The sequence below is a fragment of the Carcharhinus amblyrhynchos genome, chromosome 29 (assembly GCF_965287045.1).
Source record: "Carcharhinus amblyrhynchos chromosome 29, sCarAmb.v2.hapA, whole genome shotgun sequence".
NCBI classification, from domain to species: domain Eukaryota; kingdom Metazoa; phylum Chordata; class Chondrichthyes; order Carcharhiniformes; family Carcharhinidae; genus Carcharhinus; species Carcharhinus amblyrhynchos.
In genome coordinates, this window is record NC_137352.1 from 13,497,738 (window position 1) to 13,508,336 (window position 10,599).

A 10,599-nucleotide genomic window follows, 5' to 3' on the forward strand; every position below is an offset into this window, starting at 1 on the left:
TAGAGCCTCTGACATTTGACCCCTTCCAGATCCTGAAGCGGGCCGGATGGGTATTCCATTGGGAATGCTCCTTCGCTTTAAGTCCCTTGAAGATTGAGACATTAGCGAGGAAGCAGAGGTTGGACAGCCTCAATGGTTGTGTTTTACTAATTCTGCCACAGGATGTGACTGTCTCTGGTAAGGCCAACATTTGTTGTTTATTCCTAATTGTTCATGTTACGTCAACATATTGTTAATGTTCAGGATAAACAGGTGGGGTGCATTTGTTCTATTCATAAGAGCTGCTCAGCAGAGGGACTTCATCAGTATTCTCCCAATTTTCTGTGATCATTGGCGCTATGACGGCGACAGGGGGAGGGGGGTGCGGTGAGTGGGTGGTGAACGGGTGGATGCAGTTGGGGTTTGGGGGAGGGGGTGTGGTGGATGGGTGGTGAGTGGGTGGGTGGAGTTGGGGTTTGGAGGGGCTGGTGGATGGGTGATGAGTGGGTGGGTGCAGTTGGGGTTTGGGGGGACAGTGGATGGGTGGTGAACGGGTGGATGCAGTTTGGGTTTGGGGGAGGGGGTGTGGTGGATGGGTGGTGAGCGGGTGGGTGCAGTTGGGGTTTGGAGGGGGCAGTAGATGGGTGGTGAGCGGGTGGGTGCAGTTGGGGTTTGGGGGAGGGGGTGAGGTGGATGGGTGGTGAGTGGGTGGGTGCAGTTGGGGTTTGGAGGGGGCAGTAGATGGGTGGTGAGCAGGTGGGTGCAGTTGGGGTTTGGGGGAGGGGGTGAGGTGGATGGGTGGTGAGTGGGTGGGTGCAGTTGGGGTTTGGAGGGGGCAGTAGATGGGTGGTGAGCAGGTGGGTGCAGTTGGGGTTTGGGGGAGGGGGTGAGGTGGATGGGTGGTGAGTGGGTGGGTGCAGTTGGGGTTTGGAGGGGGCAGTAGATGGGTGGTGAGCAGGTGGGTGCAGTTGGGGTTTGGGGGAGGGGGTGTGGTGGATGGGTGGTGAGCGGGTGGGTGCAGTTGGGGTTTGGAGGGGGCAGTAGATGGGTGGTGAGCGGGTGGGTGCAGTTGGCGGTTGGGAGTTGGAGGAGGGTGGTTTCACCTTCACCCCTGGGGCAATGACATTTTGGTTTCGTCAAGTTTCCTTTCAAGTTTTGATTCTTCTGTCAGTGTCTCGCCAGGGGCTGTCACCTCCTCGCCCATTTATTTATTTTATTGCTGATCATTTGTTCTATTTATAAGAGGATATTGGGGGAACTGATGAAGGCTGAATAAGTTCAACTGGGAGAGAATTCGACTGAAGGTTTCTGGGTTTTAATGGCTCTATTCCACCTGAACTCCCATCCTCACTGCCACACCCCCCCCGTGAAATGGCAGTGAATCATTGAATCCATAGAATCCCTACAGTGCAGGACGCCATTCAGCCCATCGAGTCTGCACCGACCACAATCCCACCCATGTCCTATGCCCATAACCCTACTTATTTACCGTACTAATGCCCTCACACTAAAGGGCAACTTAATGTTGCCAATCTACCTAACCTGCACATCTTTGAACTGTGGGAGGAAGCTGGAGCACCCGGAGCAGACCCACACAGACACGGGGAGAATGTGCAAACCCCACACAGACAGTGACCCAAGCCCGGAATCAAAACCGGGTCCCTGGCGCTGTGAGGCAGCAGTGCTAACCATTGTGGCACTGTGTTGCCCAAAGTGAGCAAATGATTTACTCCGAGTTTTCTCCGGGATGCAACTGATCCATTTTGAAAAATGCCCATCTTCTTGAAGATTTCATCACTTTAACCATTTTGGCCAATAACAGGTCCAGCCAGGGGGCAGCTGAGGATGTTGTTCCACCCAACTGTCTCTCCTCTTTCTTGGTTACGCCCATATCTGGGTACTCATGGAAGTGGAGCCTGCAATGTCTGCCAGTAAACTTCTTCAATCACTGGGTGCCACAGGGGCTGAAGTGCATTATCTACCCCCACGCCCCCCACCTCCCTGCCCCCACCTCCCCCACGAATGCTGGGTTTAGGAGGGAAATAAAACGAGTCGAGCCTTGGAGACTGTGTCAAATTTCAAGAAGAGCTTTTATTCCACATGCATGAGGGAGAGCTGAACTCGGGCCTGAAATCTTAGGCTGCTGTGAGTCCTCTCTGCCCCTGGTGGATTTGATATAAGTTAATATACGGTTCTGAGTCACAAAGGTTTACATTAGCATATTAATTCCTCGAGCCGGATACAAGATGATTCTTTCAATCTCGTTAAGCAGACTGCATTGTTCAGTACAACTTTGTTAATTAGTTTCTTGGGCAGTTTTGTTTACTTTCAAAACATTGTATTTGCCCAACTGATTTGCACTAGTGTGTTAATTGTTACCCCCTTCTGTTAGGTGATCATGCTTTAAGGGAGAATAAACCTCCCTATACTCTTTGGACCCTGGCTATCTTAATGCCGGTTCTCCCTTTGTCGTGACAATTCGAGCAATCTCCTGCACATCAGAAGCTGATAGCATACATTAATCGTTATCTGTCAGGAGGGCAGGCGTCTAGCTGTCTGCATTACCCTTTCCTTCCCTCTGGTGAGGTCTGGTTTTCTGGGCTTGCTCTATGTAGCCCTGCATGTATTATACTGAAATTAAATAAAATATGAACAGACATTTCAATTAAAACATGAAAGGCATGATCTCTGATTTTGCCCTACATCTATTTCCCCCCTATTGGCTCTTGATCATACCCAATGGACATCTATTGGTGTCCTTGTACCCTTCTGTATTTTAAACTATATCTTGTGGATATCATTACCTGTCCTTAAGGAAGCTCTCCTGCCTTGGTCATTGTAGAGGACACAGTACCTTCAGGTGGTCAACCCTCCAGATCTTGGAAAGTATTCTAAACCACCCTGTTGTGAATAACAGCCAGTAGTTTCTCCTCTTCCCGAATGCTAAGGGCTGCTAGTGGGGCATATTGAAGGACAGCCTGAGTTTTACCCATTTTCCATTGTAGACAGCACAAAACCATGGTCCACGCCACCATTATGCCTGTAGTTGCAGTCATCTCTATTCTAATTATTTCCCACCCGTCTGTTAATCAGTTGCCTGCTGAGTCTGGAATGAATATATCCCACCAATGTTGTGTCCTGGAGACTCCCACCCGGGTGTGGTCTGGATGGCTAAGTCCACCTAGATCCTTCCTTTGCGTATCTGATCTGTTGATTGCCAGACGTAATCCTGAGTGAGTTCTGTGGCTTGGTACATGGCCTGTCAGATTATTCTACTCAGTGTTTTTCCAATGTACAGTGAGTCATCTCACCAGGCCCCAAATAGATAGCCTGACGTTTGTCCAGGGAGGTGACATTCCCCCACGTTAATTGTTAATTGTAGACAGAAGCTGTGACTGCTGCCACACTGGAAGCCTCCTGTGATATCTCCACCTCTGGTGTGATGAAGCACTACTGTATTTGGCCAACCTGTATGGCTTTAAAAGCTTCTTTTAGTGGCAGAACATCAACTATTGCCTTGCTGTTACTCGACAAGGGTTCAAGGATCCAATAGGCACACACTATGTAATGTGCTGAGTCCGAACAGTATTCTGCAGTGCTCATGTATGCCAGGTCACTTTGGTGGGCTATTTGTCCCCTGGATCCAGTCCGGTAGACCCAGCCCTCCTGCACTGTTCCCAGTGACTCAAACCGATAACTGTCCCTAATGTTTCCTATGAATGTGCTCTCCTGTGGGTTTGCTATAATAAATTTTATCCCTTCTTCTACTGGCCCTCCTGCTGCCTGATCTTGTGACCACCAGTTTGTGCCTGTCCCTGTGTACGTTAAGGAGATTTACTTCGTATAGTGAGGTGAATAGATGCTGAGGGATAGTTCCGAATCTCAAGCCCTCAATGTCAGCCTGGATACTATCAATCGAATCTCCAGCAAGAGCATCACAGGTTCTGTCCTTTGCTTGTGCTTGGGTAGTGTTAATTATACCCATAGGTAGCCTGCCAAAGGGCTACAGGAGCCCCTCTCTTTGTAGGCCTATGGCAGTCAGTGCATACTCAGTCCTGTATGCTCCATATTGGAACTCTAATTCAACTTCTGCGGCTACCCAGGGGGCATAACTGTTTGCATCAGCTCGCTGCACTGAATTCATGACTGAATTCGGCACTGCCAAATAACCCTACAATGTCTCCCAAAGTGCTTCTTTTACTACACCTGCATATCCTAGATTCCGGGGTTATCCTATAATTATAGTCGTCTATGGTCTCCTGTGGTCTAATTTTTGCCCATTAAATGGCACTTGGCGTATAGAACTTCTAACAACCCAGAGATGTTATATGTTATTTCTAAGGATACCATTGTGACACTGTGTCGTAGGGGTTTAGGTTTCCCTATCGTAACTAACCCCTCCAAGAGGAGGTCAACCAATTGAGGGCATCAGGCAGGCTTTTGATATCCACAAGTACTAAGGTTATAACATCTAATCTCCCTACATCTGAGTCTATTTATTACATAGATATAGTATTCCTGACAGTACTGCCCCTCAAGGCCGGGTTCCCCTACAAAGGAAGGGAGATCAACCCATCCCGCTGTTAAATTTAAATATGGACCGAATATCCACATCCCTTGTCCTGGTCCTGTAGTGATACATGTATAAGTCAACATATTCAACCCCGTGTGTGCATCATACACCACCTTAAAACCAAGTGTCCCTCTGAGTCCATTTCTGTTTTTAGTCCCATTTCAGAAGGTGTGGGGAGCCAGTGTCTCCTTCGCAGTTCATGCAGGAAGCGCCTTCTTGTAGAGTGTCTCACAGCGTTTGATCCCCTGTCCGTGTCAGCCCATCCGCAGCCCGGGTCTTTGATCCTAATCGCCACTCCTGAGAGCCACGTAGACAGTGTGTTTTAGCATGGGTTTTCCCCATTCTGACGTGATCACTTGTGGCTAGCAGAGGGTCACTCAGTCTGAAATCCAGGTGTCCAGTTTCTTAATCCATTCCTCCCCCAGGAGGAGCTGGACATATTGTCCTGGACGCAGGCAGGCATCTCCCTCCATATGGACCATTGATGCTTCCCATGCCCTGTAAGGCTCACCAACGAAAGTATGAATCTGGGGAAAAAGGGTAACATTATCTCCACCAATCAGGGGAAAGTTAGGTCTCTTTAGGGTATTAATGCAGTTTTAATTGCATATAATGTTTCCACCTGGGCGAACTTTTCATATCTACCAAGGCGCATGTGTCCCTTGAAACAATCACCTCGTGGGGTCCTACCCATCGGGGCTGCAAACCTGCTCATTCAGGGAGAATCTTGACCATTATTTTGTCCCCCATCTTGGGGTTCTGGGTTCAGATACTTTCCTTCTCTCTTTCCCAGTCCCTGATTCTCTGTGTATGTACCACCTCCCCTTTGAAACTGTGCAGCTGTACAGCCAGATGCCGGATGATATTGAACACCCTTGCATTACAGACCTCTGTGTTCCCGGTCACTACATCCTCAGGAAGTGTCATGGCTTTCCCAATCATGAGTTCAAAGGTGCATCAGTCCCATCCCTCTAATTGGGGTTGCTCGCATTTTTATTAGCATAACGGGCAAGCCTTTTACCCAACCCGGTCCTGTCTCCACTAAGGCCTTTGTCAGCCTTTTCAAGATTCCTATTCATCCTTTCTGCGGGTGGTATGGGACATCGGATCACTGCTTGATTCCCAGCAGGGCACAAACCTGCTTCATGACTTTCCCTGCACAGTGAGAGCCTTGATCTAATCCTTACCTGCAGTGAAACACCCCATCACAGTATCACTTCCTCCACTAATGTCCTAGCCACTGTTCTGGCTGAGCAGTCCAGAAAAGTCTGCCTATATTTGTTCCCATAGCTCCTGTTGTTGGAGTCGATGCCCCACCCTCCTCCCTGATCCTGCCGTCTCTCAATACCACTCTCTTTGAGAAAGAGGAGCTGAATTTACCTTGATTTTAGCAGAACAACAGAGGCACAAGCGCTGTGCGAAGGGAAAATAAATATCCAGTATTTAATAAAAAATCTTATATCTCAATCATTGGACTATTAATGTAGCAGAGGAATGTACATATCTAAACAATCGGCATAAAGTTCTATCAAAATGTTTAGGATTTAATTTATCTATGACATTCATATTGTAGCAAACAAAATGTATCACAGGTGAGACAGAAGAGAGCAAATGTTCCCACCAGTCAGAGGAAGATTAGGTCTCTTTAGGTTATTTATATTGCCACCACATTGAAGCTTTCTATCCCATTAAGTGGATCAGATCTCACAAGGCTGGTCCACATGTTATTTTGGTAAATTAGCTCAGCAGGAAAAATATACCATGATTATGTGGGATCTATCTGCCCTAATGCGAGACAAACAGAATACATGACAAAGCTTAAGATTGCATAAGCTGATTCTTGGCTTCCTAGAAGTTAAAGAAACTTCATGTGATACTAAGATGTGCGAGTCAAACTATTAATTAAGGGCACAGTGTATTTTTTTTTGAAATCTCAAACATTTGATTAGCATGGCACTTTCACAATGCTTTCAGCAAGTTTAAAGCTTCACAAGCTATAAAAAGGCAAAGCTGGGCTGTTCTAACACAATGCTTTTGTAGGTGTTGTTTCATACAAAGAAAGTGTGGTTCAAAATAATTAAGCTGAATTTGGCCAATTCATCTCCTCATCTTCCAGCATTTTTAAACTATACATTAAGCCTTATAGAACAATTGGAATACATCTGACAATTTTGTGTCTCAACGGAAAAATATGGCACAAAATCCTGCTGGTGCTTCTCAATGAAAGTTTCTAAAAATCAATGGGAGTCTTTTGCAGCTTACGGCAGATAATCAGAAGGAAGTGCTCCCTCCAAACAAATGGGGCTCATTTTTTTAGCCCAGTTTGATTCCTGTCATGGTTCTGTTGGTGATTACTCTCCCTGCGAATTGTCAGCTGTCTTTTCCCCTCCTCCTCCTGCGCATGTCTTACAGCTGCAACTCTCACTTCATGTTTTTCTTCTGTCCCTTGATCTTTTTTAAATAGCTATTGTGACTATTACCCCTTTCTCATACTTGTTTTCACCTTGCTCCCTCCACCAGGCTTTCTGCTTGGCCATGGATGCATCTGAATTAAATATTTCCTCATTTTCTGAATCAATTTTACATTACGATCAACTATAGATTGTAAGATAGACCCCTCGGGTCCCCGTTGTAAATCACCTGTACCAGCGGCTGTTTTATTATACCCAGCTATCTCTGCCACTTTTGCATTCTCTCTCCTCATGCAGACTTTTCCCCCCACAGCATCACCCTCTTGCGGAATCCTCCATCATGGCTACTCCTCCTCACTGTTAGGAAGAACTTTCAATCCTTTTGATTGACGTGATTCTTTTCCCCAGCGTGGCTTTCTACTTTGGCGGAATTCTCCTTCCTGGCTCTACCTTCTTGCGGATCCTCCACCGCAGCTATTCCTCCTCGCTGTAAGCGAGACCCACCAATCCTTTCTCCGTGTTTTTCCCCGGTGTGGGTTTTATATGCAAACTTCGCTAAAACTTCTTACTTAAGTTTACTTATCAATTCTATGCCCCGGTACGTGGTATTAGCCTTTGATTTCCTTCAAGCTCACATGGTCAGACTCTTCTCCATATAGTTTTCTTAGCACCTCAGCTTACAGCTGGCCAATGGCTAGAGTGGAATCGCTGCTCTAACTATGGGTGGTAAAATAAATGTACTCACCTGACATGGAGCCACATAGTCGCCGGTTGTCCGGTATGGTACCCTGTTCGCAGCGCCAATTGTAGGAGGGAAATGAGTCGAGCCTTGGAGACCATGTTGAACTTCAAGAAAAGCTTTTATTCCACATGCATGAGGGAGAGCTGAACTCGGGTCTGAAATCTCAGCTCACCTGAGTCCTCTCTGCCTCTGGTAGATTTGGTACAGATTAATATACTGTTCTGAGTCACAGAGGTTTATATTAGCATATTAATTTCTCGAGTTGGATATGAAATAGCTCTTTTAATCTTGTTATGCAGATTGCATTGTTCAGCACAACTTTGTTAATCAGTTTCTTGGGCAGTTCCGTTTACCCGATTATAGTGTCAAAGTGTTGTATTTGCCCAACTGATTTGCATTGATGAGTTAATCCTTACCTCCCCTCTGCTAGTTGATCATGATTTAGGGAAGACTATATCCTCCCTAGACCATATGGAGCCTAGTTATCTTAATGTCACTTCTCCCATTGTCGTGATAATTCAAGCGATCTCGTGCACATCAGAAGTTGATAACATGTGTTAGTCATTATCCGTTGGCAGGCCTCTTGCTGTCTGCATTAACCCTTTCCTTTCCCCTGATGAGGTCTAGCTCTCTGGGCTTGCTCTATGTGGCCCTGCATGGTATAATACTAAAATTAAATAAAATATGAACAGACATATGAATTAAGATATAAAAGGCACGATCCCCGATGCCCTAAAACATTGGGACACTGATGTTGGTAGGTCAGAGGCAGATATAAGTAATGCTACACCCTGAGAATAAACCTACCATTCAGAAAAAGATCTGCATCGAGATTCATACTTCATCATATAGTTTGGATCCATTTAAAACTAATTGCCCCCTGAGAAGGTGGTGGTGAGCCACCATCTTTGAACCACTGCAGTCCATGTGGTGCTGTCAGGAAGGGAGTTTCAGGATTAGATCCAGTGACAGTGAAGGAATAGTAATATAGTTCTAGAGTGGTGGTTTGGAGGGGAGCTTGCAGATGGTGAGTTCCCATGCATCTGCTTCTAGATGGTAAAGGTCGTAGATTTGGTTAGTTGTTTGGTGAGGGAAGTGGCACTAATTCATTACTAGCGGCATGGGTGGCATGGTGGCATAGTGGTTAGCACTGCTGCCTCACAGTGCCAGGGACCCAGGTTTGATTCCTGGCTTGGGTTACTGTCTGTGTGGAGTTTGCTCATTCTCCCCGTGTCTGTGTGGGTTTCCTCCTGGTGCTCCGGTTTCTTCCCACAGTCCAAAAATGTGTGGGTTAGGTTAATTGGATATGCTAAATTAACCCTTAGTGTCCTGGAATGTGATAGGTTAGAGGGATTAGCATGGTAACTAAGCAGGGATAGGGCCTGGATGGGATTGATGTCGGTGCAGACTTGATGGGCTGAACGGCCTCCATCTGCATTGGGATTCTATGACTAGCCACAGTTCAATAATGAAAAGAGCAAGTTGCTCCTCTCTTCAGCTGAGCCAACAACAGAAATAGCAGGGAATGGTCTTCAGAGAGAAACCAATGATATGTTATGCTAAAGGCTGTGATCTATGACCTCTCTACTGCCAGTGGCTACCAAGGTTACCACTGCACTGCACTTGAGCTCTGACCCTTCACTTTCTATTTTCACCATTATACTGTTAGTGATAACGTGCTAAGTTCGAATAGGTTGCTATTGTACAATAAGTAAGCAATTTACTCCTCAATATTTGTCGCTGGTTTGAATGTTGACATCGCATTTGTTTCCAGATATATTAGTTGTTGTGCACCTGCAACAGTGAGGCATGTCAGCTAATGTTAGTAAACAAAGCAAGCATTGAATATAATTATAATAAGTTATAATAAGATATAAATAATATGTGCTGTTGGGTAATTTCAAGGCTGCATTCTCAAAGTGAGCCTCCGGGGAAAACACTCTTCTGTCTGACTCACAAGGTTGTGGGTTCAAGTCCCACGACAGGACTTGGTCACAAGGATTCAGGGTGATGGTTGAGTGGAGTACTGCCTTGTCAGAGGTGCCATCTTTTGGCTCAGACATTAACCAAAGGTCCTGTGCTTCCTCAGGTTGAGGTGAAAGATCCCATAGCACTATTTTGAAGAACAGCAGGGAACTTATCCCCTGGCACCCTGGCAAATGCATACCCATCAATCAACATCATACAAAAACAGATTACCTGTCATTATCACGCTATGGTTTGTGGTTGCAAATGGTGTTTTTTATATGCTTTTTTTTTAGTGCCAGCTGTAAACCTGATCTTGCCAGCCATACTCTCAAACATCCCCTCATAATGTGATTACTGCCTTGCAATTATTTCTCACAACTTAGCACTTACCATTTGAATTTATTACCCTGTATAATTGCAGCAATTTTCCAACTTGCACCAGGGAGTCTTGCTCGATAGGGGAACGTGGGAGAAATTCAGGTACATCCTACACCTTACGAAGTGCCAAATGAATTCAAAAAACTGATTGTGTTACATTTTACCTACGATCTTAAAGTTCCGAGTTTGTAAACGTTCTCAGAAATATTACCTCTCTTGAGGCGAAAAGTTTAAATATTACTAAAATTAACAACTTGAGGCGAAAATCTTGAGAGAATCACATCCCAGTACACAACAATTCAGGTTTCTCCTCCGTACAAATCAGCCAATAATTTCATTGGCAATACCACCATACTTACATTTGTTAGACTCTAACACTTATCAGGGTTATTCAGACTGGAATTCGCTACCCCAAAGTGTGGTGGATGCTGGGACAGGGAGTAAATTTAAGGAGGAGTTAGACAGATGTTTAATTGATAATAGGTTGAAGAGTAATGGGGTGAAGGTGGGAAAATGGGGATGAGTAGAGGGCACAGCCTCAAGATAAA